This window comes from Triturus cristatus, chromosome 7 (assembly GCF_964204655.1).
Source record: "Triturus cristatus chromosome 7, aTriCri1.1, whole genome shotgun sequence".
NCBI classification, from domain to species: domain Eukaryota; kingdom Metazoa; phylum Chordata; class Amphibia; order Caudata; family Salamandridae; genus Triturus; species Triturus cristatus.
The window spans coordinates 1,700,861,144-1,700,887,389 of record NC_140590.1 but is presented as its reverse complement, the minus strand read 5'-3'; the positions used below and the strand labels follow the sequence as shown (position 1 = coordinate 1,700,887,389).

Below are 26,246 nucleotides of genomic sequence, written 5' to 3'. Positions count from 1 at the left end.
TAATCCTCTTTTGTCTGTCATGGAGGAAGTCTCTTTGTAACAGAAGCCATGCTACCAAAGAAGGGGCTACAAGTAGCTGTTATCATACGCTAATACTTTAACAGTGAGCTATTTGAAATGTGTAAATATTCTGCTTGCTGGAGGTGCCATTTAGAGGACTCTTCCTTTTTCAATCTGCTGCACTCCCTCTACTAGTCCAGGAGGAGGTTAAGGGTGCATCAGATCGAAGCCTGGTATTGAAATGATGCTAGACTTTATCTTGTGGTTGCAAGGCTCATTTCTGCCTTTCTGCATGATGGATACTAACCAGAGCTCACCTCCTGAGCCTTCTGTGTCAGAGGATGGGTTGAAGAAGTGGCTGTGACGGATAAGAAGGGCAAATATATTGACTCCTTTCTGGGATTCTGAGAAGAATACATGAGGTTATGGGTCTTCAAGTGATTGAGGCACCGGCTCATCCTCTGATCCTGCTCTTTGCCAATTTAATCAGGCTCTTTCACTGACATTACCATTTTATTAGCATGTGCATGATTTTTTACTGAGGAAGTGGAGGGATCCTGACAGTATCTACCTACCCAGAGATTTGGCATGGCGGTACACCATTGAAGATATGGAAATAACCATTCCTAAGTCTTAGATAGGTTTACTGTCCTTTAATAAAAGGCCTGTTTTGATTCCTCTCCAGCAGTTTGTACCAGGAATCATGATGTCTACACTTCGCAGTTCAGCTCATAGGGATGAATATATTATTATGCCTCTATTTGTCCCTTTCTCTTCTTCCACAGAAGCAGATGGGGACAATGAATAGCCTGCTTCGGGAAAGGTCATCTGGATCTTCCCCAAATAGGAAATTTACCTCACCGATTCTCAACAGCTTGGGTTATCAGATGGGCTACTCTACTAATTGAGCCTTCAGAATAGTGAGATAGAGACACATACACATATTATACTTCTCTGATATTGGTATCACTGCTATTGACTGTGGCTATCTAGCTTCAACTATTAAATATGAGAAAATTCTTCACCTGAATTCTCTGATGCATACGCTCGTTTTCTGTATTGCAGTCTGAGACAGTTTTAACTAAAAATGAATTCACTCCTACAATTCAATATACTTAGTCAAGTACTGATCTGTTCCTTAACCTATATACATAACAATATTCAAGTCTACAAATCTTGAGTACTTCTGAATTCATTTTTTTTTTTTTTGAAAACCTTTATTGTGCACATTTATGTCGTCTTACAACGCACAGTCACCGTCCAGGTGGTAAAGCAGTTAAATAAAGTGTACATCTCCAGATATGAGAACACAGCCATTTAGCAGACAACCCGGAGGTCCGGCGGCATTGTTCAGGATGACATGCGCGCAGAAGGGGGGGTGTGTGCGTTGTGAAGGGAGTAGGCGCGGAATGTTACGCATGTGCTTTTTAGTTTTAGAGGTGTCTCAGGTGCATGCTATCAACTGTAGAGGATGGCGCTGTGATCTAGCCCACTCCACGGCTATGCCGGCTGCCACCCAAGCCCCAAGCCAGTGACCCAGCGGACGTCGCCATGTCCCCAGAATGTAGAGGCCTCTGGGTGGTCGAACGCCAGCAGCGCGCTCAGAGTGCGGGCCGAAGCGCGGCAAGGATAACCCAGTATAGCTCACCGCTACACATATGGCAGCGCATAGAGCTGGCGAGCCTGGTATGCAGCATCATAGTCCTTATCTATCCCGTGTGTGCATAGCAAGAATATGTGCTAGGGTTAAGGTCATAAACTCAAACAGGGCTGAGGGGGAGAGGGGGAGTGAAGGGGGGGGGGGGGAGATCGGTCTGCGGCAGAGCAGGAGGGTCATTGGCTGTCAGGCTGGGCTCGGCAGGACCGCGCGACGTGCGCGGGGAGTCGCATGTCAGGAGAGGGGAACAAAAGAGACAGAGGGCTTTCAGGGAGGTCGAGACTCCCTAGTGTCCGCGTCCGCACCCGCCCACCAGTTTCCCCAGGGCGTCAGGGGCAAGCAGGGGCAAGGGGGGGGGGGGGAGATAAGAGTCGTCCTCCCAGCAGCCCCAGGGCCGGTGCTGTCCCACCAGCGGAGGTGCAACATATCTCAGGGATTCAGGTTATCCCCCTATCCCGGCAGGCCCTCTGGAATGTCCCAAGGAGAGCGTCCCAGAGGTGTGCGATGGGGAACTTCCAGAGCCCTGCCGTTTCCTCGCGAAGGAGCACCGCGCTCTCTGCTTGCGCCCAATTAACAAAGGAGGCTCTCCAGTGGCGTACGTGCGGGGAAGCTGCTGCCTTCCAGTGCTTGGTAATCATACGTTTGGCCGTGATAAGACCCATGTCCCAAAAGCGTGCCTGCACCTTATTGTCTTTTGTGCGCCTGTAGAGTCCTAGAATGCATGCTTCCCATGTGTGCGGGAGCCGCCCATTCGCGCCGTACGCGAGCAGTGGCAGCACCGTGCCCCAGTATGCCTGTATCTCCGGGCAGTGCCATAGCATGTGTAAGAGATCCGCTCCCGGCAAGGAGCATCGCGGGCAGGTTGCGTCTGTCCTCGCGAAATATCTGTTAATTTTATCAGGGGTGAGGTATGCGCGCTGTAGGATGTAGTACTGTATAAGTTTAAAGCGGGGGTTGCGTGGGACGTTCGTTGGGCCGGCCAGTATCATCGCCCATTCCTTGTCCGCCCAGTCTCTTCCCCTGTCCGTCGCCCAGCGCTCCCTCAATGCCGTTGTGGATGGCTGCGAGTGCGCCTGTAGTGCCTGCGCCAGCCAGTGTACGACGTGCGCGCCATGGCCCATAACGTGTAGGTATTGCATGAAGGTATGCATCGGAGGCTCATCTGTCATGTCACCCCAGGAAGCCGTGAGTGTGTGTAGAATGGAAGCATGTAAGAGGAACTGCCCCGCCGGGAGGGTCGAGTCTTCAGACAGGTTGGCGAACGTGAGCAGTGCGCCATCAGCATATAGATCGCTCAGCGTGGCCACTCCCGCTTGGTCCCAGCCAGCTAAGTGAGTCTCCGTGAGCGGCCCCGTCGGGCTGGGCATACCCAGAAGTGGTACGCTAGGGGCATAAGGTTTCGTAGCGCGCGTGAGGCGAAGGCTCCTCAGAAAGCATCTGCGCGCCACTGCCAGGTAGATCTGGGAGGGGCAGGGTGCGCGGGTTATCGGATGGAACAGTGCATTAATGTGCGTTTGCGTCCATGTAGCTATATGTGTGGCCGTGTCTTCGAGGTGTTTGCCGCTCAGCCATCCCGCCACCCATTGCATCTGCGCCGCAAGGTAGTACAGCTCCAGGTTAGGAACCGCCAGACCCCCCGAGTCTGTGGGCATATATAATTTAGTCAGCGCCACTCGTGGCCTTCCCTTGTTCCAGATGAGTGAACGGAGCAGTGCCTCTAGGTCGCGAAAGAGCCTGACGGGCACATACAGAGGCATGTTCGCGAAGTAGTAGAGGAGGCGAGGTAGCACGATCATTTTGGTTAGCGCCACACGGCTGGGCACGTTCAGGGGTAGGGTATTCCAAAAGCCAATTTGCGCTCGGATAGAAGCGATCGCTCTGCAAATGTTCCCTTCCAAGACATCCGCCGGTGTGCGGTAGATTTGGATCCCGAGGTATCGGAAAGTGGTGGGATGCCATTGTAGCCTGTCCCCTCCCAGCCGGATGTCACATTCCTGTACGTCAGGGTTAAAGGGGTACGCCCCCGACTTGGCCCAGTTAACCCTGAGGCCCGATATTCCTTCAAAAGTGCGGAAAACGCCAGCGAGGGAGGCAGGGATGGCGGTTATGTCCCTGACGTACAGTAGCAAATCGTCTGCATACAGTGACACGGCGTGTATTCCATCCGCCAGCGGGATTCCCCATTCCAGCCCGTGTGCTCTGAGGGTCGTGGCCAATGGCTCCATGGCCAGTGAGAACAGCAGTGGCGACAACGGGCAGCCCTGGCGGGTGCCCCTGCAGACCCGGATGGTGTCCGAGTTGAGGCGGCCCGTGCGAACCCGGACTGTCGGTCTGCCGTAGAGCAGGCCAATCATAGTCTGGTATCCCCCCCCCAGTCGATATTTCTCTGTAACCGCCCGCAGGTACGGCCACTCCACAGAGTCGAAAGCCTTCTCCAGATCCAATATGAGGCATCCCGCTCGCGGCCACTGCCGTGTAGCGTACTCCTGCACCCGGAAGAGGCGGCGTATGTTAAAGGAAGTGTGGCGCGTGGGGACGAACCCGTTCTGGTCACGGTGTACTAAGGTGGGCACATGGGGGGCCAGTCTTCTAGCCAAGGTAGAAGGCAAGATTTTATAATCTGTGTTCAGGAGTGCCAATGGGCGATAAGAGCCCACCTGTGTACCATCCTTGCCCGGTTTAAGAATAGAGACCAGCGTGGCCTCATTTAATGTGGGGGGCAGAACGGCAGTCTCCGCTGCCGCGGTGTACATCTTCAGCAGCTCCGGAATGAGAATATCCGAGCCGGCTTTGTACATCTCGGCCGGCAGTCCATCCGGACCCGGCGTTTTACCATTCGACAGGTTAAAGATGGCTTCTCGGAGCTCATCAGGCTCCAGGGGGGCACCTAGTTCGTCCTGTTGCGCAATAGTTAGGTGCGGCATTGGCAGGGGGGAGAGGTAGTCAGCGATAGCCATAGGAGGAGCCGCCAAGCGGGAGCGATACAGCCCTGCATAATGAGTCGTGAAGGCTTCGTGGATACCGATCTGTGTGTATACTAAGTCCCCCCCTCCCGTCTGTACAGCCGCCACTGGTGTCGAGCGGGTCTCCTGAGAGATGAGCCACGCTAAAAGTTTGCCAGGTCTGTCGCCCAGGTGATGCGTCCTCGCCGAGTGCGCGGCATAGTTTATGTTCCGGAGTCGCTCTAGAAGGCGTGCGTGTTCTGCGTGGGCCTCATGTAGCGGACCCCCGTCGCCAGCCACAGCCCCCTCTTCCCGTGGCAGTAAGTCCGACTCCAAGCTGGTCAGGTCCCTCTCCAATTGGAGCCTTATGTGCCCCTGCGCGCGTAGACAATGTCCCCTGAGTACCACCTTAAAGGCGTCCCATTCCGTCTGTGGAGTTGACGCCGTGCCAGCGTTGTCCTCGAAGTATTGCGCAATGCATGTGAGCAAGTTATCTCGGAAAGCCGCGTCTAGCAGCAGCGCAGGCTGCAAGCGCCAAGTGGGGACAGGAGGGTGCGGGTGCGCCCAGGCCAGCGACATGAAGTGTGGGTTGTGGTCCGAGTGCGTGCGGCCCATGTATTGTGTGTCCGTCACGTGGGGTAGGAGGGCAGTGGAAGCCATGAATCTGTCCAGGCGGACATGCAAGTCGTGAGCGCCGGAGTAGTAAGAGTACGTCCGCACCCCCGGGTTGCGCTGCCGCCAGACATCATGTAGGTCCCACTGCGCAGCCCATTCCAGTAACGCTTTTGTGGCTCCCCGTGTAGAGGCATTAGCAGGGGGTGGGAAGGAGCGGTCCAGCGCCGTATCTAGTGTGCAATTGTAATCGCCCCCTATTATCCACGAGGTTGCGTGCCATGGTGCCATAACCTGTGAGATCCGCTCCAGAAAGCCGCCCTGATCTACATTGGGGGAATAGAGGGACACTAGTGTGAGAGGCTGGCCATCTAATCTGCCCTGCGCAGCCGCATATCTGCCCTCCCCATCTACCGCCACCTCCGTAGTTACCCAGGGGGTCCCAGGGCGGATCCATATCAGTGTGCCGCGCGCATAGGAGGAGTACTCCGTGGCGTAAAGCTGCCCCCGCCATCGACGGCGCAGTGCTTGCACCTCAGCTCCGTTCAAGTGGGTCTCTTGGAGTAGTGCTATGTTGATGCGGTGGCGCTTTAGGTAAGAGTAGATTTGATAGCGTCTGGTTGGTGTGTGCATTCCCCTGACGTTCCGGGTGCATATTTGTATATTAGTCATGTCAGCTACTCGTGCCTGCGCGCCATCCCTCCTCCCAAAGTGCGGTCCCCCGGTCAGAGGCCCTCCAGCTCCAGTAGCCCGTCCCAGCCGCGCAACTGTCATAGGTGTCATATGCGCAGTACCATGATCTCCAACAGGGTAGTGGGGTAGGGAACAGGGGGAATGCAAAAAGCCTTAACATGGCAACAAAGTCCAAATACCAAAAGGTCGGCCACACAACAGGTCGCCGTCCAAACACTCAAGTGAGCTCGCGAACTATACAGTCTAAGGGGGTGCTTGTGGTTGCGTTCAAACAGTAAACAAAACAATGCAGTTACGGGTGTGCCCAGTGTCCCTCCCGGGTGCAGCATGCAAGCCCTCACTGGCCAGCGGACGCCCAGTGTCTCCTATTCCATACTGCGGCAGCTGCATGTCCAGGCACAAGTCCGGAGTGTGAAGGAGTGTCAGGGGGGGGTGTAAGCCCCCTCCTCCCAGGCAGGTCAAGTCGCCGCGGGCCGGCTACGAGTCGCGGCAGAGCACTCCCCCGCGTCCGCAGCGGAGGTGCGTGAGCCGCAGATGAGCAAGTAGGTAAAGTACTTACAGTGGCCAGTGCCGCATTTCGGCTCCCCAGGGCAGCGGCAGCGTGAGCGTTGGCAGGTCCAGGACAGCCCCAGGGCCAAGCGGGGCAGTCAGGCAGAAGCCCTGGCGGGTTCTCATCATGTAGGTGGCAGCAGTCAGGCCCAGCCGCCGTCAGCCAAAGAGATCCACAGTCTGGGGTGTGACCTCCGGGGGTCCCCCAGAGCTCTGCGTGTCCGGCAAGCCATATATCGCCTCGTCATCTGTAGAAGACGCTACTGGGCTGGCGCCCGGGTGGAGCGACGGCGCCGGGGAGTTGCTGATTTCCGCCACTCTGCGTAAAGCATCTCGTTGCTCCTGTTGGACAAGAGCCGCCGGCGGGGAGTGGCGTACTGTCTCCCCGAGCAGCGGTGGCGTGGATGATCGTCTGCGACGTCGCCGTCCCGGGCCCCTGGACTGTTCTATCGTGTTGGCTCCCGGCGCCCTTCGCGGCGCGTCAGGCATACCTCCATCCAGCCAGGCCGCAGCCTCCTCAGGGTTCATAAAGAAGTGTGTCTTGTCACGTAGCACGACTCGTAGTTTGGCCGGGAAAAGTAGCGAGTACTTTAGGTGTGCTTCACGCAGCCTCCGCTTGACAGCCAGGAAGGAGCGTCTCTGGCCCTGAACTTTCGCAGTGTAGTCCGGGAAAAACATCACCGCAGCGTTCTCGACGGTGACCTCCCCGAGGTTCCTGGCTTCGCGTAGGATCGCGTCTCGATCCCGGTAGTTGAGTACTCTAAGGAGGAATGGCCTGGGGTTAGAGCCCGGAGGGAGCGGCCGCATGGGCACTCGGTGGGCTCTCTCCACCACAAAGTGGGGGGAAAGTGTGCCAGCTGGAAGAAGGTCTCGTAACCAGTCCTCGACCCTACGTGCGGGATCCGCTCCCTCCCATTTCTCTGGGATGCCCACGAGGCGAATGTTGTTTCGTCGTGCCCGTCCTTCCGCATCCTCAGCCCTGCCCTCCAAGAGGTCCATTCTGGTGAGGAGGTCATGCACCTTTTTGTCTGTTTGCGCCACCAATGGTTCAACCGCTGCCACTCCATCTTCCAGTGTCTTAGTGCGGGCCTGCAGCTTCTTGTGGTCGGCGCGGAGGTGGGTCAGGTCAATCGCCACGCCATCGATTCTGGTCTCCAGGGAGGCGCGCGTCTGTTGCAGCGACTCTTCCATCCGCTCCATGGCCGCCAAGACGCTGTCCAGCTTCGCCGCCACGTGGTCGGCATCCATCTTGTGCGCCGTTTTCGTTTGTCTCCCCTTTGCCACCGCAGATCCCGATCCAGTGCGTGTCCGCGCTCCTCCCGGCATGGGGCTGGTGGCGAGCGCAAGTTAATGACCCCCGGTGTTGTGCGTCAGGGGCCCGTCGGCCGCGACAGGTCACCCCGGCGTCTCCGGGATCGCCGTTGGGAGCCACGTCTCACCTGCCGTAGAGTTAGTAGCTCCAAGCAGCGCAGGGCAAAGGTCTCGTCCCAGGGGAGCAGGGCACCTGTGCAGCTCCGATCAGGTCCAATCTCTCAGAGGTTCGTCAGCGCAAGTGCGGCCGCAGGCGGCGTGGCATGCTGGTCTATGGGGGGCCTGTGCGAAGGAGGCCAGATTACGGTGCAGCAGCCTTCAGGTCAGAGCGGGGGGGGAGGGGGGGGTGAGCTCCGCGCGTCGCGCCGCGGGTCCAAGGGTCGCCGTCTCCTCCTCAGGTTCCGGTGTCCGTCCCCTCTCCGGGTCTACCCCGCCGGCCCCCAGGCCCCCGTCCGCCGACTTGCCTGTCCACTGGGCACCGCAGAGGGCATCCACGCAGGCGGCTGAAGCCGCTCCCAGTCCGCCGTCGTCGCCGCCATCGTCCGGAGTCTGCCCACGGGGGAGGGGGGCCCCCAAGGAGCCCCCGGTCGCTGTGTCCGCCTCGCAGGGGGTCACGACAGCAGTCGCAGGGCGTATCCTATGCCGCAGCGTGAGGCCTGCGAGGGCAGCTCAAGCCGCGGACTCGCGTAGGCGCCGTCCCCAGGCGCGGGTTCGTCAGTGCGGCGCCAGGCCCGTCGTTGGTGGCAGCGTCGCGCGACGTCTCCAAGGAGCCCCAAGTTTGGCCAGGGCATGTAGCAGGGAGCAAATCAGGGCCAGCTATGGTGTTGGATCGCGGGAGGCCGCCGAGTCCCTCGAGGCCTGGTGTGTCGCCTCAAGCCGCGGACTCGCGCAGGCGTCCTCCCCAGGCGCAGGCTCCCCAGGGCGGCCCCAGCCTCGCCGTCGGCGCCGGTGGTGCGCAGTGCCTCCGATGTGCCCCAAACTTGGCCAGGGCATGCAGCAGATGCCGAATCAGGTCCGCCGGCAGTTTTGGGCCAGAAAAAGGAGGATTTTAGCGGATAAAAGGCCCGGTGTAGGCGAGCTCAGGCAGGAGCTCTACCCGGGCATGTCCGCTCTCGCTGCGTGGTAAGCCACGCCCCTACTTCTGAATTCATTAAGACTTTTTCTCCTGCTTTCTTCCTAGAGCAGTAACTCTAAGGGTTCAATATCTTTTTGTGAAGCATCAAGGAAAAAGTTTGGCTCCGTTCTTCACTGACTTATTTCCTTTTAGAACACTAAGTATCTCCGTGCTCTTCCTCAATTCTGCGCTGACTTCATGAATTTCAAAATGAATGTGGCAAAATGAGTAATTGCATGACTTGAAATTTCCTCGAGGTAGTTCCATGTAGGCTCTGGCTGCTTCTTGGGCAGGGTTTCACTGAGTCCATCATGTTTAAATTTGTGAGGCAGCAACTTGAGCTTCTCTTAAAGCGTTTGTACAATCTTCAGAGTCTGTAGTTGGAATGGTTTTCTTTTGGACAGTTCTGTTTTATCTTAAATTTTGTTTTTGTCTCTTATAAAATTACTGGGTGTTGCAGCAATAGTGGTTTAAGGCGTTCTTTTTTTCATAGTTGAAAGGCCCAGTTCTTGCTGTGGTACACCTTATAAGTAATGACTGGGAGGAGGGCGAAGGGGGCTCTGGGATAACATCTCAGTTACCAGATAATAATTATTACTTTCTGCCCTATATGTCCTCATCACAATCATTATGACCCTCCCACTCTCCCTTGACTGTCTGCTTTCAGACCAGCTCTCTCACCAGATAGGTCAGAAGGAATGTTGGGAATGCTAGTCTATTACAGCTCCCAGCAGGTTGGGTGAAGCTTGTATTCTTGCATGGTACTGAGCTTTTACTTCCTGCCTTGTGGAGGGACCACCTCATGAGTAATGGCTGTGACGAAGATGAGTAGGACGAAGTGAAATGAAGATTACATGTAAGAAATGGAGTTTCCTCTCTCCCATCACTTTCTGTCTTCAGGACACGTAGGAAGAATGGTTATCAGGGTGAAGTCTTCACTAGAACACACCATTTGCTCAAAAGTGCCTTATTAATGCAACCGGTGATGTCATTTGAGATGTCATCAATGATGTCATAGGACATGTCATGAGTAATGCCATATGTGAATTTCTGTATTTTGTTTTAGTTCTAAATGTTAATCTTGTCACTGACAATTTCACCAAACGATAACATTACTTCAACCTTTCTTTTTTAACCATATATATATATATACACACACACACAAACACACACACACTTTGGAAAAAACAAAAGTTATAGTGACGTCATAGTTAGGAGACAAAGTCCGTTGCAACATAAACTAGAAAAAAATGAAATTCACCACATTTATGATGGAGCCGGAAGTTCACTGGTGAATTTCAGGGTATTTTAGTTTATAAATATTATTATTTAACCCATTGTTTTTTTAGCGAATATGAATATATATGTGTGTGTGTGTATTTTTATATATATATACATACATAATACACACAAATGCATAGAGTATTTTGTGATCAGTTTCAAAGGTCATGTTTGCAAAGAACAGTAATGACTCTATTTTGTGGTTTTTATTTTATCATGTAGGCCTGAACCTCTGAGAGGATGGCGTTCCATTAAAAAAATAAAAATATTAACTATTACCATTCTTGACAAGTGGACAGTCATTGGCATGTCATAGAGAGAGTACTAAAAATTATTTTACACCCTGTCTTGTCACGGTCTAGTTAGATGAATATTATCTTCATTTGCCAGAAGGGCTTTTAGTTATTGCAAAATATTAGCAGTGAAAGATGATACCCCTTATGACTGTCCTATTTAAATCTATCCACTCTGTCAGAACTAGTAACAAATTTGAATATAAAAGAAGTTTCATAAAGGACCCCCTTTTATTTATCTTTAATCACAAATCTAGAGCCAGCAAAGGATAATGTCACTGTATAGAATGGAAAGTGTTAGAAAAGTTGAGCTACCATTGCAGTATCTTTTTCAATGATTTAATTAAAATAGATAAGATCACCTGTTTGTTTTAGGCATTCAGAAGCCTCATGCCTTGTGAGAAGTTATTCGGTCAACCTGTGTATCCCTTCAGACCAGGTCTTTTAATCTATTGGTCAGAAGCTTTGCACATTTTCTATTGACTAGATGTATTACAGTCCTCGGATTATATCTGCGAGAGCTATTTTTAGAGACTCCCAACACATTCTGGGGAGCGAGGTCCAGCTGGCAAAGAACAGATATTCTGTTCATTGAGCAATTGAACAAGCATTAGAGATGCCTTGAAATCTTGTTTTTATCTTGTTACGTTTGCTGTGTGTTCAAAGACAGATGTCAAATCTTAGCTTATGTATTTTTACAAATTGTTGCTTTTTTATCCTGGAGATTGGTGTTCACTTTTCTTTCTCTGACAACAAGGTTAGACGATTTTGTACAATGAACTGTCTGACAATCATGCTATGGTACAGGGAGTGTGAAATGAAAAGCTGTAGGATGCCAGGTCTTTTTCTAACACACATTGTAATACTTTGTATATAAACTTTACACATATTTCAAAATATGTCTACAATTTGGGAAGCACAATTGGTTTGTAAATCTGAATGGTGATGGAATCAAAGATTTTAATAACATAACCACAATCAGAGGACTTTGCTTGGTGATGTGCAAATGACAAATGTTTGCTGAAACTTGATTTCCTCAAATTATCCTTTTTAGGCTATATAGTTTTTTCATTTGGAGTGCACATCAGTAGGAAGGTTTGTGGCCATCTCAATATAAAATGTGCAATCTGGAAATGAGTGTGCTACCACGTCATGCTTTAGTAGTATATTTATTAAAAGTGAAAATTTTCATACATGAACTGAGAAACCTTATTGTTCCCATTCTAATGACAATGCTATTAGTGAACTAAGACGGAAGGCAGGGGTCCGGTGTACCCTATTTGTGGGCTAGACTGTTACTATACATGGAGCAAAGTTAAGTCTATTAAATTAAAACAAAAGAGTTTTTGTAGACCAGGCATGCTGAACTCACATATTTGAAAGTTCTCTTATTTGTGATAATGAAGAAAAAGACGACTCAGCAAAATAAAATATTTGCCTAGGATCACAGTTTATGGGTCAAGCACATTACAGTTAGCTCAAATAAATGAGGTCATTAGACCTGTAGGTCTGGCAACAATTTTATGGTTTTCTGAGGCTTGTATGGTACAAGCCGCCTTCTGTGAACATATCCTTTTTGGAAACAGGGACTATTCCTAATTGTATTCCTGGTGGTGTTTGTCCGAGTTGGATAGTAAATATGTTTCTGACTCGGTTGGGAGTTATTTGTGTGAGTTTATATGCTACAAGTTTCTGTTCAGAAAAATGTAATCTATTGAATTTTAGCTCTGAAGTCTGAAGCTTCATTAATGGTCACACACCTACCCAATGCAATAGTTGACCACCTGATAGTCATCTGTATGAGTGATGTCAAACCTCTCCACACATATCTCCCTGCTGAGCAGTTTGCCATTCTCAAATAGTTCTCCTAGTAAGGGTAGATCATGGGATTGCCATCTGCTGAAGCCTGTCTCTTTTTTTGTCAAAGCGATACCAAAGGGGATGATGGACGTCCATCATCCCCTTTGGTATCTCTTTTTTTGTCAAGGCCTGAAATCAGGGTTCAGGGCTAGTGATGTCAATGCTGAGGGAAATGTGCCTTTATTATATTTGGCTATTAGGTTCCAGTATTCAGCGTAACAGACATGCAGGAAAGCAGGTCCAGATAATGGGGTCTCTGTGACCCTTGACCCTCGGGTAGGTCACTTCCCCCACCACTGCAGCTCCGCCTTGCTTCTTCACCTGACGCCTGATAGCTGAACTGTACCCCGTGTGCCTGTGTGCCCTTTTCCTCTCTGTACCCCGTGTGCCTGTGTGCCCCTTTTTTCCCCCTGTACCCCGTGTGCCTGTGCTGCCTGCCCCGGTCAGCGCACTCCTTCCCTGTGCCGTTTTTTTCCTGACGCTGCCACCCGTGCGGCCCCGCCCACCTGCCCCTACTGGTCCTTCCAGTTGACCCCTCCTCCCCTCCCTCCCTCTTATGGCGACCGCTGCGCTGTGGAGTCAGTGACCCTTGACCCTCGGGTAGGTCACTTCTCCCACCGCTGCAGCTCCGCCTTGCTTCTTCACCTGACGCCTGATAGCTGAACTGTACCCCGTGTGCCTGTGTGCCCTTTTCCTCTCTGTACCCTGTGTGCCTGTGTGCCCCTTTTTTCCCCTGTACCCTGTGTGCCTGTGCTGCCTGCCCCGGTCAGCGCACTCCTTCCCTGCGCCGTTTTTTTCCCGCCTCTGCCTCCAGTGCAGCCCCGCCCCCCTGCCCCTACTGGTCCTTCCAGTTGACCCCTCCTCCCCTCCCTCCCTCTTATGGCGACCGCTGCGCGGCGGAGTCAGTGACCCTTGACCCTCGGGTAGGTCACTTCCCCCACCGCTGCAGCTCCGCCTTGCTTCTTCACCTGACGCCTGATAGCTGAACTGTACCCCGTGTGCCTGTGTGCCCTTTTCCTCTCTGTACCCCGTGTGCCTGTGTGCCCCTTTTTTCCCCCTGTGCCCCGTGTGCCTGTGCTGCCTGCCCCGGTCAGCGCACTCCTTCCCTGCGCCGTTTTTTCCCGCCGCTGCCTCCCGTGCGGCCCCGCCCCCCTGCCCCTACTGGTCCTTCCAGTTGACCCCTCCTCCCCTCCCTCCCTCTTATGGCGACCGCTGTGCGGCGGAGTCAGTGACCCTTGACCCTCGGGTAGGTCACTTCCCCCACCGCTGCAGCTCCGCCTTGCTTCTTCACCTGACGCCTGATAGCTGAACTGTACCCCGTGTGCCTGTGTGCCCTTTTCCTCTCTGTACCCCATGTGCCTGTGTGCCCCTTTTTTCCCCCTGTGCCCCGTGTGCCTGTGCTGCCTGCCCTGGTCAGTGCACTCCTTCCCTGCGCCGTTTTTTTCCCACCGCTGCCTCCCGTGCGGCCCCGCCCCCCTGCCCCTACTGGTCCTTCCAGTTGACCCCTCCTCCCTTCCCTCCCTCTTATGGCGACCGCTGCGCGGCCGCGCGCAGCGGCCGCGCGCAGCGGGCGCGCCGCTTGCGTGCCAAAGGCACGCCTAAGGCAAGCCCGTTTGCGCCCGTCCACGCCTGGACCGCGCCCAGCGCCAGGACCCCTGGCCCCCGCCGATGCAAGACTTCCCGACGGACCTACGACGCCGCCACCCTCAACGCACTCAATGCCGGCTGGAACCCTGCCTGCTACCGAGCCACCCCGAAACACACCCACGGACCCTTCACCTGCCAAGCCTGCCGATTCACCTGCCTCCGGACCAGCACCACGCCCGCCAAGTTGAGCACCAGCAGCAACCACCTGAAGTGCCTCCTGCTGAACACCCGCTCCGTCCACAGGCACGCCGTGGAACTCTGGGACCTGCTCGACGCGAGAGCACCGGACATCGCCTTCCTCACCGAAACCTGGATGAACGCCTCCTCAGCACCCGACATCGCCATAGCCATCCCGGACGGATACAAGATCACCCGGAAGGACCGCATCAACCAGACGGGAGGAGGCATCGCCATCGTACACAAGAACACCATCCGCATCTCGACTAACTCCGCCGAAACCTTCACCGCCGCTGAACACCTGCACTTCCAGATACACACTGACCCCAAGACCACCCTCTGAGGCACCCTCATCTACAGACCCCCGGGACCACACACACAATTCAGCGAAGACATCGCAGACTTCATCAGCCCGCACGCCCTGCCCTCTGCTGACTACATCCTCCTAGGGGACCTCAACTTCCACCTGGAGAACAACAACGACAGAAACACCACCGCCCTGCTGGAAAACCTCGACAACCTCGGACTCAAGCAACTGGTGAACACTCCCACCCACTACGCCAGTCACACGCTCGACCCCGTCTTCTCATCCAGCAAGCACATCTCCTTCAGCCACGCCACCGGACTCCACTGGACCGACCACAGCTGCGTCCACTTCAGCTTCAGAAAAACTACAACCCACTACCACCCGCAACAGGTTCCCCGCCGGAGCTGGAGCAAGATCACCACCGAGCAGCTCACAGCCTCCCTCAGCCAGAACACTCCCACCAACACAACGGACCCCAACGAAGCAGCCAGCAACCTCACCAAGTGGCTGACCGCCTGCGCCAACGACCTCGAACAACTAAAGAACCCTCCCAGCAGACCCGGCAGCAAGAAAACCCCCTGGTTCACCGAAGAACTCAAGAAATCCCAGAAGAACTGCCGCACCCTCGAGAAAGCCTGGAGGCTCGACCAGACCATAGACAACAGGACCGCCCTCAAGCACGCCACCTGCAAACACCATCAGCTGATCCGCACCACCAAGAAATCGGCACTCAAAGAACGACTGGACAACAGCGCCCACGACAGCAAGGAACTCTTCAGCATCGTCAAAGAGGTCTCCAACCCCAGCGCCGGAAACAACGACATCACGCCCTCGCAAGACCTGTGCAACTCACTGGCTGCGTTCTTCCACCGCAAGGTCACCGACATACACAACAGCTTCAACACACAGACCACGCACCCTATCACCGAACCAACGCCCGCCACCACCACCCTCTGCAACTGGACCCCGATCAGCACCGAAGACACCACCCGCACGATGAACTCCATCCACTCCGGATCACCAACTGACCCCTGCCCACACCACGTCTTCAACAAAGCCGACGCCATCATCGCACCCCATCTCCGGGACATCATCAACTCCTCCTTCCACACCGCCACCTTCCCGGCAGAGCTTTAAGCACGCCGAGCTTACCGCCCTCCTGAAGAAACCAACGGCGGACCCCACTGACCTCAAGAACTACCATCCCATCTCGCTCCTTCCTTTCCCCGCCAAAGTCATCGAGAAGACCGTCAACAGACAGCTTGCCGCCTTCCTCGAGACGACCGAATCCCTCGACCCCTCGCAGTCCGGGTTTCGGGCCAACCACAGCACCGAGACCGCCCTCATCGCAGCCACCGACGACATCAGAACCCTGATCGACAATGGGGAAACAGTGGCCCTCATCCTCTTGGACCTCTCTGCGGCGTTCGACACTGTCTGCCACCACACCCTCGTGAAGCGCCTCAGCAACATCGGAATCCGAGAGAAAGCACTGGAGTGGATCATCTCGTTCCTCGCCGGAAGAACCCAGAGAGTACGCCTCCCCCCGTTCAGATCCGAGGCCACCGAAGTCATCTGCGGCGTACCATAAGGATCTTCATTCAGTCCAACCCTCTTCAACGTCTACATGAGCCCCCTCGCAGCCATCGCACGCCAACACAACCTCAACATCATATCCTACGCCGACGACACCCAGCTGATCCTCTCCCTCACCAACGACCCCACCACCGCCAGAGCCAACCTACACGAAGGGATGAAAGACGTCGCCGACTGGATGAGGAACAGTCGTCTTAAACTGAACTCAGACAAGACGGAAGTCCTCATCCTGGGATCATCACCCTCCGCCTGGGACGACTCCTGGTGGCCCCCGGCCCTGGGCACCGGTCCCAAACCAACGGACCACGCACGCAACCTGGACTTCATCCTGGACTCCTCCCTGTCGATGACCAGACAAGTCAACGCCGTCTCATCTTCATGCTTCAACGCCCTGCGCATGCTCCGCAAGATCTTCAGATGGATCCCCACCGAAACCAGGAAGACCGTTACCCAGGCACTCGTCACCAGCCGACTGGGCTACGGGAACACCCTCTACGCCGGAACCACAGCCAAACTTCAAAAAAGACTCCAACGCATTCAGAACGCCTGGGCACGACTCATCCTAGACCTCCCCCGACACAGCCACATCACCGGACACCTGAGAGACCTGCACTGGCTCCCCGTCAGCAAGAGAATCACGTTCAGACTCCTCACCCACGCACACAAGGCTCTCCACGACCTGGGCCCCAAGTACCTCAACGACCGCATGACCTTCTACACGCCCACCCGCCAGCTACGATCGACCAGCCATGCCCTCGCCAGCATTCCACGCATCCGCAGAGCCACCGCTGGAGGAAGATCATTCTCCTACCTGGCTGCCAAGACCTGGAACTCCCTCCCCACCCACCTTCGGCGAACCCAGGACCATCTCTCCTTCAGAAAGCAGCTCAAGACCTGGCTGTTCGAGCAGTAACATACCCCCTCCCCCAGCGCCTTGAGACCCTCCCGGGTGAGTAGCGCGCTTTATAAATGCCATTGATTGATTGATTGATTGATTGTTTGCAGGGCAGCCAGTCAAGGTAATGCAAGGGGATGGAGGTGCAATCTTACTTCAAGATCACCCATGGTTCTGTGTACCAACGCTTGGCCAAGTCTGGGGCTCATCGTGATTGTATGCTTATTAGTAGTGTGTGATATTGGGAAATCCCAAGCCTCCTTCTATCGTACCTATAAGAGACAAGGTAAGAATTTCATTTTAATACTCATGAGCCTGTCTAGCCATGAGATTTGAAGCTTGCCCCGTCTGGGTACGTTTTTTATTAATCAGTCACACAAAGGTGAGGGGAGGAATGCTTGCAAAATGTTTAACCACTGGCTCAGGGTAGCATTCCATCGTTTTTCACCCACGCTACAACTTTAGACAAAGGCACACCTAATGCAAATGTGTGCCGCTCCAAAAGGGAACACAAGCAACCTCCGACCGGTTTCGGCCTTCATAGCCCTCATCAGTAAAGTATAGCTTGGATTCTATGGTAGAGTGAGCAAGGGACCCATGTCTAGGCATATCCTTAGCCACTTAGGGGATAACATCAATCACACAAAATATGATGGTAGGGATGCTTGCAAAAAGAATAATCCCTGGCTGTCATTTGGTGCAGCATTCTAGTCCATCATTTTTTACCCACTGTCTCCACTTCCGGTGCGGTATGAAGCAAACTCGGAGCCACACAGCGTCTTCTAGCACCACGTAGAAATATTGCTGAGTGAGGAATGTTTAGTAAGATAGAGTTCACATTAGAAAGAGTGTTAATGAAGGTAACTTGTTAGGTAACCATAAAATCTAGAATTTGTGCACTGATATCCAGAGAGACTGGAGCTTCCACTGTTACTTTTGTACAGATCTCATCTTCTTTTGGGAAGTTAAATGGTTGATGATGATGAAGAAACTTGTAGAACTTTGGCCGAATCATTAAAAAAAATATATATAATTAATTTCTTTCTAGCATCTGTATAGCTAAGAAAATATTAGACTTTTGCTACTGTTTATGGTGTGGTGCTTTGGTATTAACCAGTTTAGAGATGCCCTTCATTCTGTTACTTATTTCTACAGAAGCGAGCTATCAAAAATAGTAGTTACACCCTTTTCATACATGTCGGCGTTTTTGTTAGTTCAAATTTGCAAAATAAGGAGGTACTACATCTCCTTGAGATCTTTTCACATCTGGAATTAGTGGGTTGACCCATTTTTCTTAGCCAGTGGTTTGGGCACAGGGGTCACATTATTCCAAGGTCTGTCCATTCTTAATGGTGTGAGTAGTGAGGTTCACCTAATTCCCAAAACTAGGTTGTGATCAGCAACATGAGTAGCATAGTGTAAATATAGCCTGGAGGTCATTACTTTCTTCTCATAAAATGAAGCTCCCACCTCCTAACTGTATTTACCCTCGTTGTCATTAATGCATTCATCAGTTCTCCCAAGCCCTTTTCAAAAAGATCCTAATTGATGTTCAATGATTTCTATATGATTGTGAATCACAGGGAGAGACATTGACCTATATATATATCTCATTAACGAACTAGGATATCCATTTCATTAGGATTCTTTGGATATTAAAATAGTTCATATTCATTGATGCCTTCTTTCTCTGCTCTATGATAGTCTTTTAGTATTCACCACGTTTCCTCCTCTTTATGGTCTTTTAGTTTCTCTCTTTTTCCTGCTATTCAGTTATTTCCCTCCATTTTCATGCTTTAAATTATTGTTTCCCTCTTCAGGTTCTGTTACTATGTTCATCTTGCAATTTTTACCTCTCGTTTGTCCTGTCTTTTAATTTAAACCATTTTTTGCCCTAGTTCGGTCTTGCCTTCTTTCAATTCTCTATGGTTCTTTCACTGTTTGATCTTTCTTTCCACCGTCGTTGTTCATTGCCCTCTTTCCAGTCTTTATGGCCATCATTTAATATTTCATCCTCTTGTGTAACTTCACTTTGTAGGACAGTGATGGAGAAAGATCCTGGCACCCTTCCTTACTCCCACAGCTACACAGGGTCTTACCCTTCTATCTGGGAGATGGAGTTATGGAACCCAGAGTCTACTTTTCTGAAAGTTCCTGTGCGTCGGACGGAGAGGGATTTCATGGACATTGAGTCCCACTTTCACCAAACCATGTCCAAAGACTTGGTTCTGATCTGCAGAATATACAGAATCCAAAACAGAATCCTCTGGCGGAAATACACCTGGTGAGAGGGAAACAAATGTGTTCTGGATGCCTGCACTAGTATGGAGACTATTCATCATTACTATTGCATACTGGTGTGTGAACTATTGCATTGCACTAGCAAGCAACTATGTGAATACTTGAACTAGCATGCTGTTGCTTGAATGCTTGCATTAGTACTCTGGTGTTGGGTATACTTGCCTTGCATTTAGACACTAATCTCAATGTTGGCAGCAGGCATTTGTATTTGAATGTTATCACACGCAGCACTATGATGGTCCTTATGCACTTGTGTGATTGCTTCCACTAATACAGTTACTTGCTGGCACAGTGTTGGGGAATGAATGCTGGCATTGATGTGTATATGAAAGTGAGTGCTTGTTTCCTGTTATGAGAATAAATAGCTTAGTGTACTGGTGTATAAATGAAGGCATGTGCTTGTGTTCCTCCTGTCAATCACCCACACCATCAAGGACAACCTGTAAAACAAACTACTTACACTTCCATCCAGTGAGCTCTATAGTGGCAGCTCAAAGACAGGTTCTCCCCGATGAAACACATTCCTCATGTTTAGCGACTGTGCCACTCAAACCATACCCCTCTTTACATATGGGGATTTATTCCATTGACTTCATTGCTGTCTTATATTCATTGAAAAAGTTGACATTACCAGACCTTGTTTCCAGGTAGTTTGTGAATTCAGAGTATAGTACAATAAAGAAGTATATTTGCTCAAATTAACAACACACTAAAATGCATTATAACAGAAGCAGAAGAAAAGGTAAATATAAAATTGGAACATTATCTGCAGTTACCTTGTGTAGCTGTTGTAGCATACCATGATGGCATTTGTTGAATTTACTCTTGGTAAAGAATAAGGACTGGTGTTTCAAGCTGGTAAACATTTCATAGACATGTTTTTGTTGAGTCAAACCCATGGCCATATGTATAATTGCATTGGTCGCAAATTGTGACACGTGTGAAATTTTGCAAACCAACTTATGTACTGATAGGCTGGCCTGAAAAATTCTGAATCAGATTTGAGTTACAAATTGACCCACCTAATTGTCATTAGGTAGGTCACAAATTGGCCTCAGACCAATTGGCCACAATCACAGTAATGGTGGTCTGCAAGGGTCATCAGACTGCCATGTCGGTGATTTAAAAGAAAAAAGAAAAAAAAAATCATAGGCGATACGTGGCTACTTTAAACTTTTTTTAAAACATTTTTTATTTAAAGTTTCTCTGTAAGTTGGCAGCTGTCCAAAGGGGACCTCTTCCTTGTTGTGAAGGTGATACCACCCCCAACTTAGAGATGGTAACCTTTCAGTGGTTTGCCCTTGAAATTTCAGCTGCAAACCATTGATACATATGATGCAGCTTTGTAGTTTGGCAGGGAGGCCAACAACACATCTGTTCCAATTTGGTATCCCCAATCGCATTTTAGAAGTTGTTAAAAGTTCACCTAGTCCTAAAATGGCATAAAATGGCTATAAACAACCTATTTTGCTGTTGCATTTGCTCAAATTTTGCTAATCGGAGCATTTACAAATGGTTAGTACATCTGGCTCCCAGTTTTTAGGTCTCACCTGAGCCAGCGCATGCGCTGTCTCAAGCGAGACATTTAGCAAGCGGGTTTTGGAAGTGCTACCCAGAGGCAGCCGGCCACCAGCTTGCTGTTACGCGCACAAGCGCGTGCAGCTGGCAGCTTTCAGCTCCCGAGGCTCCATCTGGACCCTGGCTACTTTCACTTTTGGCGCTCGCGTGTTTGCCGTCGCGTGCGCACCCCTGCTTTCATTTCCTTCTCTCTCCTTGTTGTCCTCTTTTTCTTTTCCCCTTACACCCCATCTCCAACCAGTATCTGTCTCTTTCTTAATTTACACCTCTCTTTCATCTCCAGTGTGCTTTCTCTTTTCGAGTTTGACTCTCCGTAGCTTTCACCGCCTTCCGGTGTCTTCAGTTTCCACGTCACATTAATACTCGTGATCTACTCCCTCAGAGTCCTACACAGGCAATCCCTGTTCAGAACAGGAATTTTGGCAGAAATTAGTCTATTGAATACTTTTTCTTCCCCGCATTAATGTTAATAATGTGACATGAATTTGTCTGATCTCCTGTTCTCCTCCAGTACTGTAACCCCTTAAAGATGTCATGGTACTCCACAAGTCGCTACCATCTCCTGACACTACAGGGTGAAAATCAATTCCAATCAGATTTGCGTCGAAGATCTTTCTACTTCAGAGGAAACACAACAAAAACAAGCATTGGCATAGCCAATAGGTCTCGCTTTTGGGAACTTATAAGTATTTAGTTATGCAGCACAATATCCTTGGTGCAACAACATCAAGTGTTGCATGGCTAAACACTTATAAGGTCCCAAAGGCGAGACCTATTTGGCTATGCCAATGCTTGTTTCTTTAGCAGTGCTATCAGAAGCTGCTAAGTTGTTTTAGCTGGGTACAGATGTTCTATAATGGTCACCTATGATCCTGTGACCCGTGTTTGTATCTCGTGGTGAGACCTTGTAATGATGGCGTACTACCTTCACCTGAAAGTGCTACAGCTGGTTGGCGATTCTGCAATTAATGGTACCAGAATATTTTCTTCACATCAGTAACAGGATCTGTTTTGGATGAGATGACCTTCCGTTGGAAAGTGCTATCGTCCAGGCAGGCAAAGCCTAGATGATAGCACCGGTTAATATTGGTTTTACCTGCCTCAGAATTAACCCTGGGTGGCTTATTGATATTAAAGGGTGAAGGCCACTAGTCTTGGATAAGAACCTTAATTAATCTTTGTTATAGACACTGCGGGCAGTAACAGATGTTCAATTACTCTCTTTCATTCAGGCCCATAATAAGGGCAGGGTAATTAACAGCTGTTAACTCCCGCGGGTAAAGGCAATTAGGCTGGCAGCACCTCTACCTTGGATAAAAAGCTAAGCTAAACGGCTTTTCAGTGTTGCTGCTTTAGCCCAGCTTTGATTATTTACATGAAGCTGTTCTCTCTGTCACGATGAGCTGACCCCTCCCTTAGCAGGAAAGTAGGCCCAAACAACAATTGTAAAGTAGAAATAAAAAACAGACTAGCATGTTTGATTTTTCAAATTATTATTATTATTTATTTATTGCAAGGGGGAATGATCCTGCACGCTGCATCATCCAATCTTGTCTGGTGCTATGCCAGCTGCTCTAGTCCACTTTGCAGCTCACCAGAAAGAAACAAGCATTGACAAAGTCAATAGATCCGGCATTATGTGCCACCTTAGGTGTACGCAAACCCGATTTGCATGCTTTTGTACAGGTTTGCCAGTGCTTGCACAAATGCCTGGATGCAGTTATTTCTCCCAGTTCCCAGTTCAGTGCTGAACAGGTCAACAGAGTCCACCACAGTCATGTTTAGAAAACAATGGTATCCGATTCTACCAGCCTTGCCAATGCAATGTTATTTGACCCAAGAAGGCAGTCGGAACTCATGCACTCTGCAGTATTCAGCACAAGCATTCACTGTTGTGCCTGAGAGAGCAGCAAGGTCAAATTCCGCCTAATGCACATTCATTGGAAAGGCTGTGTACTACTTACTCTGTACATTAGGTTTGCCAATCACCAGATTCATGTACATGGAAAACACGAATCATGGTCATAAAGCTATTCCTCCCAGAGCTGACGGATTATATAAATAATGCGGGCAATTCCCATGCATCATATGCGCACTAGCCCAGGGGGACATGGCAAACTGGCACAGGCCAGTGTAAAGAGCTGGAAAATTGATGTGCTGGACTTGTGCAGATGCAGTCAGCTACAACTTGTTGCCGTTCGCCCTTCATTGTCTCATGAATGTGATTAATGTGTCCCAAATAGCAGTGTGGCAAATGAGGATGCAGTGTAGCCAGGAGTAAAGGTGAAACAAGTTTATTCTTTAGGCTAAAAGTATTAGAATACAGGTAGTAGATGTTGGTAGGGAAGCAGGTAGGCCACACCAGCAGTAGCATCGTTTCTGATCAGCCCACGCATTCCAACTGACACTCACTCAAACCATGCACACATCACCATTCTATTACCTCCCAGTCACTCTGGCTGAGCAGCAGGAGACCTATAACTAAGGAGAGAATGCATGGCACAGACATGATACCACAAGCAGGACACATTAAAACCCTTAAAATAAAGTACTGTTTACAACAGTTTAAGTCAGCAAGCAGTCAGTGAGGCATATTCAAATACGCTGTTCTCCATTTCGGAAATAAATAAAAACTCCCCAATGAGAATTTAGATTACCCAAGGAAAGGAAGTGACTGCCGCAGAGACAATTTAAATTGTTTTAGCACAGATATTACTTTAAGTGTCATTTGCACCGATGTCTCAAAGCATGAATCTATCACGTTTTTCTAGGTGCTACCAATGTAGGGGAATAAGCGTCCAGGGCACGTGATTTGCCCAGATTCACACGAGGTGGATCCTGAACCTGGGTCTTCTTGATCTGCATTCAGCACTTTGGTACTGCCTTGCCTCAAGTCTTATTTCCATTGCACTTTCCATTTCTGTACTGTTAATTGGAACAATGCTGAATTCCCATGGGGTTTTAGAATAAGGATTTGGTTCACTGGAACCAATTAAACTGGATTCCTTTGGGTTCAGAGCTATATAGCTGCATTCTTTCCCTGTGCAGTTCATTTGCAACTTAAAATCTGGTGTCTTAAAAGTTAATTCCAGAAATTTAAATAACAAAGCCTAATAAAGTCACCAGCTTTGCCGAGAAAAATCACTTTTTTTAGTTTAAAAAGGATAAAATGTATTGAAAAAGAAAAGGGAAAAGGGGAGAAAATAAAAAGTAAATATACATAGATGATAACATCCTATATCAGTATAACAGCGTAGATACAAGTATACTAAAAATCTGGTCAAGCAATAGAACAATACATAAAATATAATGAAAGCAGTATTGAGAACAATAAGGAAGATAAGAACAAATGAGAATGTCAGGGGGGTTTCAACTCTTCTTGGTCCGAAATTTGAGGTACAGAAAAAAGTTTAGAATGAAAATCTATAAAATCTTTAACTGGGGATCACATAAACAGACGTTTGGGGGCTAAGGAAATTGGGAATACATAAGCCGTATCTAACCTATGATTATGACACACAGCATACCACCAAGCTTGAAAAGACAGATCAGCTAACTTTTTCCAGTGTTTGGTAATCTGTTGAAAAGCTACTCCCAAAAGCAAGTCAAAGACCTGTAAAGGTAAAGAACAGCTCACCCAGTCCTCAGATAAAGAGCCTAAGAAAATATTGGTAAATGAGAAAGGAACCCTCAACTGAAACATTTGGGTAATTTGATTCCAGACCTTCTTCCAGAAGCCTTGAACAAAAGGACATAAAAAAGTAAGCGATTTAAATCAGCATTGGAGGTTGCACATGACCAACAAAATTCTGGGAGTTCAATATTGAACTTATGCAAAAGAGAGCGAGAGAGAAGTAATCTATTATAAATAAAAAAGAGTGTTTGTGTGGTATTGGCAGCTCTGGATGTTTTGCTTAATTTAAGCCAAATGCGATTCCAAACTGGAATAGGCCAATCCACTTGAAGGTCACGTTCCCAATCTAATTCTATTTTAGTTTTATCTCTACGAGGGGTTGGTTTATGTAAATATTTGTAAATTGCTGAGGCTTTGGGACCAGAACTTTGAAAGGTAAAAGCATTGATGGAAGGATCCATCGGTTGACCCAAGGAAGGGATAATTTTCTGAATTGCTATGTTTAAGGCATGTTGTAACAAAATATATATATATATATATATATTTTTTTATAAACTTTATTTTTGAATTTTGCAATACAAAAAAACAGTACAAGTCGGCGGCAGGCCTTATGATCCACTTCTTACATAAATATCCAGTTTCCTATGCACCACGCTATATTTGACTGCATATCCAAACAGATATATTGCTGTTAATGCAGATGCCACTTGAACACCCCGAGTAGTGTCTCAGACCTACGTGCATGATTGTCCAAAGTCAGCTGCACGTCCTGCTTCTGCTTATCGCCCTCAATTATGACTCCGTCCATTATGTGCATGTGCTCTCGGAGTCCTGGGACAGGAGATAGTCTTGCAGCGGCCCCCTAAATATCCTTAGGCTTAGAGACATGTGGTAACAATTCAGCATACGTAGTGCTCTGCTCTTGACAATATAACAGATCTGCTAACCATTCCTTAAACTTCGGCGCGCGACCCCTCCCCCATCTACATGCCACCCTCCGTTTTGCTAACAATAAGGATATTGCTATGTATTTTCTATGCGTGTGAGGCAGCTGTTTAGTGTATCCCAATAACGCAATGAGCGGGTCCTTGCCTATGCTGATAGCAACCATCTTCTCTAGTGCTGCGAACACCTGATCCCAATATTCCTGTATACTTTTTTTTTTAGATTTTTATTGCGCGAACAAATACCCGAAGGTGTCTCGGCGCATGTGACAGAATGAGAGACTGAGCCGCAGGATTACTGATTAAACAGCCATGTCTATAAGAGCCTGCGAAAACTTATCAGATTGGGGGCAGTTTTTATGGTGAGAGGTAAAAGGTTCCAGAGTTTGGGTGTGGCAACCAAGAAGCGTCTGTCTCCCCAGGTTGCCGTTCTCGTGCGGGGTACTGGAAGCAGGCAAGTGTTGGCGGATCTCAGGTGTCTCTTGGGACTATACAACTGGAACGCTTCAGTCAGAAACATAGGACCGACGCCATGCACTGCCTTATAGGCGATGCAGAGGGCCTTGAATTTAATACGGCCCTCTACTCTTAGCCAGTGAAGGTAACGAATGGCTGGAGTAGTTGGCTGGCGGCGGGGGATGTCAAGAAGAATTCTTGCAGCCGCATTCTGTATGGACTGCAACTTAGATAGAACGAATTTCTGAGTATTAAGGAAGAGGGCATTCCCGTAGTCGATTTTGGAAAACACTAGGGTGGAGACCAGGGTCTTCCCAGCTGAAGTGGGAAGGTAAGGCAGTATTTTCCTAATTTTCTTTAGAATGAAGAACGCAGATGACACAACCTTGTTGACATGAA

The 26,246-nt window shown here is 49.8% G+C and overlaps 1 pseudogene; it reads left to right on the top strand.

Moving 5' to 3' along the window:
* LOC146812811 (protein mono-ADP-ribosyltransferase TIPARP-like) overlaps positions 1–26,246 on the top strand; it is a 197,958-nt pseudogene that overhangs the window by 139,561 nt on the left and 32,151 nt on the right.